Source organism: Giraffa tippelskirchi, chromosome 11 (genome assembly GCF_054371585.1).
Source record: "Giraffa tippelskirchi isolate mGirTip1 chromosome 11, T2T-mGirTip1v1.2.pri, whole genome shotgun sequence".
Lineage (NCBI taxonomy): Eukaryota > Metazoa > Chordata > Mammalia > Artiodactyla > Giraffidae > Giraffa > Giraffa tippelskirchi.
The window spans coordinates 119643912-119654291 of NC_137285.1; positions in this window are offsets into that span (position 1 = coordinate 119643912).

Sequence of the window (10380 nt, forward strand, 5' to 3'; positions counted from 1 at the left end):
AGAATGAAAATAATGAAAAAACATTTAATTGAAAATAAAAGGGGACTTGAATAGAGAAGTCATAATTTTCTTGGAATGTTAATGTACAGATTTATTTCAGATCTTATCAAAATCCTAATGAGATTTCAAATTGAAAAAAGTATTCTTTTTCCTGAAAAAAAGTTTAAGAAAAATAGGTATTAGAGAAGAGCAAAGACAATTATAAGAAAGATTAATGATATTGCCCTAAAATATAGTAAATGATATGTGTGTGTGTTGGTTGCTTAGTCGTGTCTGACTCTCTGCAACCCCATGGACTGTAGCTTGCCAGGCTCCTCTGTCCATGGGATTCTCCAGGCAAGAATACCGGAGCAGGTTGCCATTTCCTTTTCCAGATCTTCCCAACCCGGAGATCAAACCCATGTCTCTTTTGTCTTCTGCATTGGCAGGCGGATTCTTTACCATTAGCGCCATCTGGGAAGCCCCTTAAAGAATGAAATACCATTTTTTAAATTAACAAAAATTATAAAAGCTACTTTCAGTGAGTACAGAATGATTGATACTTATATACTGCTTATGTTGAGAGTAAATTGACAGACTTTGCAAAAGCTATTTGGTGAATCATAAGCCTTAAAATTGTTACTACTCATTCTCCTACAGTGATTTTATATCTAGGCATATATTCTATGGAAATAGAGTTACCCACTATTAGGGAAATCCTATTTGCAAAGAGCAAAGCTCTACTTATTTCATATAAAAAAAGTGTTATATAACATTATGTTTCAGAATCTAACCAAAACAACAAAGCCCACAGGGACAGAAGCTTAAATCTGAGAACTTGCTCTAGAAAGCCATTAAACAATGAGGCTACTCTTTCAAGAACTTATTTTTGTTTCTCTTTGTTATCCACTCTACAGACTGACTTCCTATTTACTCACTCTGTGCTTATGATTGCACCGCACCCTTGCACATATTGTTTTCAGTTTTATTGCCCACCACTAACTTGTAACTTCTTTCTGCGTCTCCAGATTTCTGAGTAGCGGGGAGATGATTGGCTCAACTTATAATTACTACCTCCTGACAAGTCTTTTAGTCTGAGCCAAACCATAGGCTAGTAGGTAAGCCTTTGGTTTGGCTAGCTTTGTTCAGATGTTAACTCTGGTGTTTTCAAACATGCCCAGGGATGAACTGATAAGGCATATGATTGTGATTAGCACTGATGTTCAATTAGGTTTCTCCAGAAAGTGGTGGGTCTGGGCCAAGCATTCTGAACTACATTAGAACACATAGATAAATATTCAAGATAGTTACAAAAATACTTTTATGCTGCCTTCCCCCCAAAATAGGGGAAAGGTCAAATTATGATGCATGTACATGATGTAATATTATGCAGTCATTAAAACTTATATTTTCCAAGAATGTTGTAAGGATAAGAATATACTTATGGTATTAAGAGAAAAAGTACAAGATATATATAGAACTCTATATAGGATAAGATTCTATTTATATATAAACAGATATTTATATTTTCATGGAGAAAATATTGGGAATATACAAATATGTTATTGGTGAGTTTGATAGGCTGAATTATGGTTCTTAATGTTCTTCATGTCTTTCTGTATCTTTTATATTTTTATTGGTGTCTTAGTTTCATATAAACTTTTTTACATAAAAGTTAATTAAAATGTAAATAATGGCTACATATTCCATTGTGTGACTGTATCATAATATGTAATTATCTTTATATTATCAGGGATTTACACTTTTAATTTTTATATCATGAATTGAACTGCCATAAATGTGCTCATGTATCAAGTTTTCTATTACTTCAGGTAATTTTTATAATGATTTTCTATATTCAGTTATTGGGTTAAAAGATAGGAAGCAGAAGTATAAAGAAATATTTGGTAAAGAAATGGAATAATGAAATTACATGATGTATCCAGCCAGCTACTATCAAAGAAGAAGCAAGCATGGAGGTCATGAGGCCATACAGTAGACATGACAACCAGGAGGTATCAATGAGTTTTGTTAATAGGAAGCAGTTTCCTTTCATAAAAGCTGAATTTATTTTTCACTTTATGAGTATGCCCACCAGAATAAAACTGGAAAACACAGTCACTAAAAAATGAGTTTAAAGATAGTATAAAAAGCCATTACTGCTCAGGGCAGTAAGTGTTTCTTTATGCTGAAATGCAGTTTCAGAGTCATCTCAAAGATCTTGTCCCCAAGGTAGAGGCTTAAACTTAGCCAAATCTGGTCTCTGGAATCCTGTGCTTTCACATCATTTGTATGGTACCTTCTGTATAGGTATCATGAGTTCCTGGAGGGTCTCCAGCTTCTAGCACAGTGTTGACATACTATAAATGTTTTAGGGGTGGATACTGTTGAAGAGACATCATCATCTTAACTTCACATCTTTGAATGATTTCAAGTCCATTGAGAGGAAAAGAATTTTGGGGTTTAGGAGCAAAGAATCCATTAAAATCTTTACAGGTGCCCCATAAAAAGTTACAATATTAGTTGCACAGTCGTATCTGACTCTTTGTGACCCCACAGGCCGCCAGGCTCCTCTGTCCATGGAATTCTCCAGGCAAGAATACTGGAGGGGATAGCCATTCCTTTCTCCAGGGGATCTTCCCCACCCAGAGATCGAACCCAGGTCTCCTGCATTCCAGGCAGATTCTTTATTGTCTGAGCCACTAAGGAAGCCTGTATTTCCAGTTCCTTTTATATGAAAACTGAGTCATAGGAAGAGAAACCTGACTTAAAAACTCCCCTCCTCTTTAAACTGCAGCATTTTTTATATTCATAATGCAATTGAGAAGAAATAAAACTTTAAAACAGCATCAAGCAAATCACTGTGCCAGTCGTCCTTGTGTCAGCTTTCTCTCTCCACTTTTGTATTATCCACTAAATAGTGAACATGAATGAATGGTTTTAGGATCAAAGAATCAAATAGTAGCTGATGCAGAATATTGATTTAGATTTTTTTAATTCCAAGGGATTACACATTTTCATTCAGAAATCAAAACCACTGAGAAGTTACCATTTTGTATCCATGAAGACACAAAGGAAAATTCTGTTATTCTGGGAAGTTTAATCTAATAGCCTCTTCCTTTTCTTCCCTCAACCCTTTTATCTCTTGTCCTTTTTAGTTACAGTTTCCTCTATGACATGCATACAGGCATACCTCCCTTAACTGTTCTTCACAGATGTTGAGGTTGGGTTTTTTTTAATTGTTTACAAATTGAAGGTTTGTGGCAACCCTGCATTGTCAGATGATGGTTAGCATTTTTTAGCAATAAAGTATTTTTAAATTAAGGTTATATACTTTTTTTTTTTAGAAATAATGCTGTTGTACACTTGATAGACTATAGTACAGTATAAACATGACTTCTGTATGAACTGAGAAACCAAAAAATAAAAACTCGAGTGACTTGCTTTACCACAATTTTTGCTTTATTGAGGTGGTCTGAAACCGAACCCACAGTATCTCCAAGGTATGCCTGTATTTTAGTATTATGCCGGATATCTGGTTTTATCTTCCAGTGGGCAAAAGGCCCCTTTGCTTTCCTGCTGTCTTCCACCTGGGCAGAGCCTTATCAATACCCACTGTCAGACTGTCAGACAAAGGATGAGTATGCTCCCATGTGTTAGTTTCTGCTGGTTTTTCTTGTTTTCAAAATAATTTCTTTGATCTAGTCAGTATCTGCCACCCTTGGTAAGCCTGCATTCACATGTGTAAACATAGACATACTTAAATTGAGAGTACTGCCACAGGCACAGGATTTTTGAACGGATTTTTCCATAGTTGATATTCATTTTTGAATAGGTCTCCAAGAGTTGTTACCTTCCTTTTCTAGTTCAGTGATAGATAGGAAAAGTAAAGGTAAGCCTCTCTCCTTCTGAAAAAAAAAAAATTAAACCATTTCACAGCTGAAAATATACTAAAGTAAATTGTGGGGGCAGAGTTGGATCTATCCCTGTCAAAAGTGATCCCTGTATCAGTGATGAATTCTAGGGCTAAAGGTTCTCCCAGAGAAAAATAAATTTCACTCTTAGAAAATCTGAACACAAAAGTTGAGGAATCCTTCACCCCTGGAGCTAGAATTTATTGCATTTGATATTTTAGAGGGTTGACTGTTAAACAATTTCTGAGCCAGGCTATTGCTTCTTTGGTCAATGATTAACATCTATAATGGCTGTGACTTTTTAGCATTTACAATGAGTCAAACACTGCTAAAAATCATATATCTGCATTTCATTTGCAATTCCTGTACTTACATAATACATAATATATCATTCCATTTGAGCTGTATAACAATCAAAATGTGGACCCACTATCCCTTCTCAAATAAAAATTAGAATCCCAAGTTAAATAACTAGTTATGGGACAAGAAGTTCTAATACTTTGGCCACCTGATGTGAAGAGCCAACTCATTGGAAAAGACTCTGATGCTGGGAAAGACTGAAGGCAGGAGGAAAAGAAGACAACAGAGGACGAGATGGTTGGACGGCATCACCGACTCAAAGGACATGAGTTTGCGCCAACTCCAGGATATGGTGTAGGACAGGGAAGCCTGGTGTGCTGCAGTCCATGGGGTCACAAAGAGTCGGACATGACTGAGCAACTGAAGTGGCTCAGTCAACAACAATGAAGTGGCAAATTGAGAATTAAAACCTAGAAGTTTGACTTTCCATCTCTTAAGGCTATATTAGGAGATGTAGGTGCTTTATAAAAATTTTCATTGAAAGAGGAGTATCAAAATACAAATCCTACATATTTTTCTCAGAAGCTTTTTTTTAGTCACTAAACTCATTGTCAGATAAATTGAGTAAGTGATATCTCTTATGATTTTCTTCACTTGCTAGAACGGTAACCTAGTTATCTATGACAAACACAAGTAGATCTTTCTTTTAAGAAATAACCTATTTCAGCCATTACAGCATCAAAATGAAGTAATAAGAGCAAGAGAAATCAACTTGGATATCAAAGAGTTCTTAAAGAAAATTGACAGAGCACAACTAGTATCGGTAAATTACTAACTTTAAAGATCACATCCATGAAAATAATCAGGCTTCCCTTGTGGCTCAGCTGGTAAAGAATCTGCCTGCAATGTGGGAGACCCGGGTTCAATCCCTAGGTTGGGAAGATCCCCCAGAGAAGGGAAAGGCTACCAACTCCAGTATTCTGGCCTGGAGAATTCCATGGACTGTATAGTCCATGGGGTCACAAAGAGTCGGACATGACTGAGCAACTTTCACACCCACTCAGGCAGATATCAAGACCACTGTTCATAATCCAGTCATAATTTAGTGTGAACAACAGAAATACTTTTTTAATTCAAAGAAACACACAAACTTGAAAAAAGTACTAGCATATGTTAGTGGAATCACCAGTACAGAGCCAGTATGGACAACACCTTCAAGCAGTTTGGCTGGCCTGGAGATGATGTATTAATTAACTAGATGGGAGGAATCCTTTCACAATGTGTAGGCAGCAAATCACCAGGAGGTATACTTTAAGCGTCTCACAGTTTTATCCAACTTATTTAAAGATGGTTTTTTGGATTTGACACTAGAAGCAAAGGCAGTGAAAGCAGAAATAAACAAGTGAGACTACATCAAACTAAAAAGCTTCTGCCCAGCCAAGGAAACCATCAACAAAATGAAAAGGCAACCTACCAAATGGGAGACAATAATTGTAAAAAAAAAAAAAAGTATATCTGATAAGGGATTAATATCAAAAACACATAAACACAACTCAGTAGCAAAAAACAGACAATCTAATGAAAAAACAGGCAGAGGATCGGAACGGATATTTTTCCAAAGACAACTAATGGATGGCTAAAACGTACATGAAAAGGTGCTTAACATCACTAATCATCAAGGAGATGTGCTCAAAACCACAATGAGATACCACCTCACAAGTATTAGAATGGCAATCTAAAAGATAAGAAATAACAAGTATTAGCAAGGATGTGGACAGAAGGGAGCCCTTGTGCATTGCGGGTGGGAATGTAAATTGGTACAGCCATTACTGTTGGACAACAGTATGGAGCTTCCTCAAAAAATTACAAATAGAATTACTGTATGATTTAGCAATTACACTTCTGGGTATTTAGCCAAAAAACAAAACACTAAATCAGAAAGATACCTGCACTCCCATATTCATAGCACCTTTAATTACAATACCCAAGACATGGAAGCAACCTAAGTGTCCAATGTGGTATGTATATTTATACACAATGGAATATTATTCAGCCATAAAGAAGCAAATCTTGCCATTTGCAACCACACAGATGGATCTTGATGGCATTGTGTGTGAGTGCTCAGTCGTGCCCGACTCTTTGCAGCCCCACTGACTGTAGCCCACCAGGCTTATCTATGGAATTTTCCAGGCAAGAATATTGGAGCAGGTTGCCATTTCCTTCTCCAAGGGATCTTCCCAACCCAGAGGCTGAACCCATGTCTCTTATATCACCTACACTGGCAGAGGGGTTCTTTACCACTAGCACCACCTGGGAAGTCTTGATGGCATTATGATAAGGCAAATAAGTTAGACAGAGAAAGACAAATACTGTATGATCTCACTCATATATGGAATCTTAAAAAAAAAAATTAACCACCCCTAAACAACAACAAAACTCCACAAACTCACAGATACAGAGAACAGATTGGTGGTTATCAGGAGTCAGGGAGTGGGGAATGGATGAAATGAATGAATGTGGTTAAAAGGCACAAACTTCCAGTCATAATACAAATAAGTCTTGGGGATATAATGTACAGTATGGACAGACTATAGTTAATAATACTGTATTGTGTATTTCAAAGTTGCTAAGAGAGTACATCATGAGAAACACTGGGCTGGAAGAAGCACAGCTGGAATCAAGATTGCCAGGAGAAATATCAATAACCTCAGATATGCAGATGACACCACCCTTATGGCAGAAAGTGAAGAGAAACTAAAAAGCCTCTTGATGAAAGTGAAAGAGGAGAGCGAAAAAGTTGGCTTAAAGCTCAAAGTTCAGAAAACTAAGATCATGGCATCTGGTTCCAGCACTTCATGGCAAACAGATGGGGAAACAGCAGAAACAGTGTCAGACTTTATTTTTTTGGGCTCCAAAATCACTGTAGATGGTGATTGCAGCCATGAAATTAAAAGACACTTACTCCTTGGAAGGAAAGTTATGACCAACCTAGACAACACTTTAAAAAGCAGAGACATTACTTTGCCAACAAAGGTCCGTCTAGTCAAGGCTATAGTTTTTCCAGTGGTCATGTATGGATGTGAGGGTTGGACTGTGAAGAAAGCTGAGCACCTAAGTATTGCTTTTGAACTGTGGTGTTGGAGAAGACTCTTGAGAATCCCTTGGACTGCAAGGAGATCCAACCAGTCCATCCTAAAGGAGATCAGTCCTGATTGTTCATTGGAAGGACTGATGTTGAAGCTGAAACTCCAATACTTTGGCCACCTCATCCGAAGAGCTGACTCATTGGAAAAGACCCTGATGCTGGGAAGGATTGGGGGCAGGAGGAGAAGGGGGCGACAGAGGATGAGATGGCTGGATGGCATCACCGACTCGATGGACATGAGTTTGGGCAAACTCCGGGAGTTGGTGATGGACAGCGAGGCCTGGCGTGCTGCGATTCATGGGATCGCAAAGAGTCGAACATGACTGAGCGACTGAACTGAAGAGAGGACATTTTAAAAATTCTAAGAAAAAAAATTTTGTTACATGCAGTGACAAATGTTAACTAGTCTTCTTGTGGTCATCAGAATATATACAAATAATGAACCATCATGCTGTACACCTGAAGCTGCTGTATGTCAACTGTATCTCAAAAACAAACAAAAACACTTCTATTTATGCTACAGATAATCTAATTGGGTACAGAAGCCAGTCCAAGGAGATCTGGACACCCTATATATATCACAGATATATCCAGAAAGACTAAGGTCCAGTAAAAGTCTCTCATCAGATCATTTTGGATCCTGTCCATTGCCAGGATGTCTTCCGTTTGCCTTCTAAACCCACTCTTTATCCTTCTCTAACATGAGAAGACTGACCTAAATGGACTGTATCAATAGGCTCCCCTAGCACTCCAGCTTTGACTAGGCTTGGCCAATGGGGAGCCCTGACACTGAAGGGTTGGTTTTGACGGGCTACTTTTCTAGATCTGAAGTCACATTTCTTACCAAAGTGCCTTCTTTACATGACCTCCTTCTAGCTTCTCCTTCCTCTTGCCTCTTCAGGCAGGCCTAGTGATAAGATATCCCCTTGTTACTACCTCTGGAATACTCCCCTATTTCTTGGGGTTTCCCTAAACTCTATCCATACCTCCTAAATAGTCCTATATTGTCAAACTGTCATCAAATTATTCTAAAATTAGAATCTGTTTCCTGCTAGGACCCAGACTGAAATATTTACTGGGACCAATGTGGACATATAAAATAGATCCTTTAAATGGGGTTCATTGGGCTGCTAGGAGCAGCACAGAGATAACCTCCTTGCTGGGGGGAAAATAATTTTAGGGCATAGAGATTTCTCCAATTATCACTAGTGGTAGAAGTGAATAAAAGTGCAGGTGAGGGCAAGGTGTTGAGAGATCAAGTGGCCATAGCATTCAGTTGCTATGGTGAAAATAATGATTTTAAAGATGTGGAGCCATCTGGATTTTCTGTCACCTTAGAGAATAAACACAGAGAACAAGAGCAACCAAGAGCTGTGAGCATACAATTTAGAACCAGAAGAGGATCACCAGAAGGACCCTATGGAAATTTTGAAGTAGTTCTGATTTTCAGCAATTGCAAGGCAAATATGACTTAAGGATTGAACCCCACTCTGATTGAAATGGCTGCAGAATTGCAGCACCAATTAAATTCAGAACTTGGTATGAGATATGGTTAAGAAAACTGGTGAAGAACAATGCACAGGCACTTGGGTTGACACCGATGAGGCTAACATGGCCACCCCATTCCTCAGAACCTCTCTTCAATGAAACAGTATCCCTTATCTACTTATTTGAGCATATCACACCTCCACTCCATTCAAGCTTACTCCTGACTACACCTGGAGCATTTGCCTCACAAGCTGATACCACACCTCTCCAGTACTCACCCCCACCACTGTCACTGGCTCCAGGCCCATAATGAGACTTAGATCTCAACTTAGCTGTGACAGAAAAAATGAGAGTATTCCCTGCTCCTAGAGGAGATACCTGTTAGCACTGTGAAAACTGCAAGATCTCTGTGTTAGCAAGAGCCACAAGAGAAAATGTGGAAGTAGATTCTAAGATGGACCAAATGTAAATTACATTTGGGTTGAATTCACTGTCATGGGTGCAAACATCTGGGGCCTGGAGTTTAATGTGTTGCTTTAAACACAAGAAAACAACCTATTCTGTTAAACTGGCTAATTAAAACCTGGAATCAAATGGGGCCTACTTCTAATAACTTCTCAAATACCATAGGGAACAGTGTTCAGAGGTACAGGGTGATGGAATGTTGGAATGGATTATTACTGTCTTCTCCAAAGATAAGAGATGTTTTGAAAAAGGTGCAAAGACATTCTTGAAGAGTTTTGCAGTGTCTGTCTAGGCTGGAGATGATGGTGAAAACTGCTGCAGTGGAAATGGGTTTCTTGATCTTAATGGTAATCATATAATTCAAGAGAGGCAGATGACAGATGGTGGGCATGTGTTAAGACACAAAGGATCATAATTACTGCAGTAAGTTATGGGAAGGTAGGAGTTATCAGTGTTCTGATCCAGAGGAATCTGTGCCAATGAAAACTTGATCACAGCTCCCTAAATATGAAGCAGATGGACAAATATTTAAGTGATTACTGTTATATTTAAGTAGATATCAGAGAGCCCGAGTGATGTGCTTGCCCCTTGCTCATCTCTGACCTAGTCCCTCATTGATTGTTGCTGCTGCTCCTGCTGCTGTTGCTGAGTCGGGTGGTTCCTGAATCATACTTGTTTTTTTGCTATCTCAGGTTGAGCTCCCTTACTTTATAGGCTGGATGCCTGGTCCTTTCTGCAACTCTTTTGTGCTTTTCTGTTGTAGATTGTGATCCTGTGCTGCCTGCCCTCTAAGCCAAGTCATGCATTCTTGAGGTTCCTGAATCCTTAACTCCTGACCTGTTCCCTTCAATATATTCTTTTTAAAGGTTCTTCATACACGTTGTCAAATTGGCTCTCCAGAAAGGTAGTAATTATTTACACTGTTGTTAGTGGTTATTAGTTGCCATTTGGTTAACCATTATGCCAATGGTTATAGTTGCATTTCTTGAGAGTCCTGTTAAAATTAAGCTTTATTATTCCTTTCATATGTTATGAACACCAAATGCTATGTTTTTATTATTAGTAAAAACAGTATTTCCCCTGTTTATT